Source organism: Arachis duranensis, chromosome 4 (assembly GCF_000817695.3).
Source record: "Arachis duranensis cultivar V14167 chromosome 4, aradu.V14167.gnm2.J7QH, whole genome shotgun sequence".
Taxonomy (NCBI): Eukaryota; Viridiplantae; Streptophyta; class Magnoliopsida; order Fabales; family Fabaceae; genus Arachis; species Arachis duranensis.
This window is the reverse complement of record NC_029775.3, coordinates 79,580,997-79,581,357: the sequence shown is the minus strand read 5'-3', so window position 1 is coordinate 79,581,357 and position 361 is coordinate 79,580,997.

Below are 361 nucleotides of genomic sequence, written 5' to 3'. Positions count from 1 at the left end.
GGATATGTCTTCAACTTGCTGATGGCTCCATTAAATACTCATCAGGCGTGATTGAGGACATGATAGTCAAGGTTGGGCCATTTGCCTTTCCTACTGACTTTGTGGTGCTGGAAATGGAGGAGCACAAGGGTGCAACTCTCATTCTAGGAAGACCTTTCCTAGCAACTAGCCGAACCCTCATTGATGTCCAAAAAGGGGAAGTAACCTTGAGAGTCAATGAGGAAGAGTTCAAGCTGAATGTTGTTAAAGCCATGCAACATCCAGACACCCCAAATGACTACATGAGTGTTGATATTATTGACTCTCTGGTAAGAGAGGTCAATATGGCTGAGAGTCTCGAATCAGAGCTAGAGGAATTTAG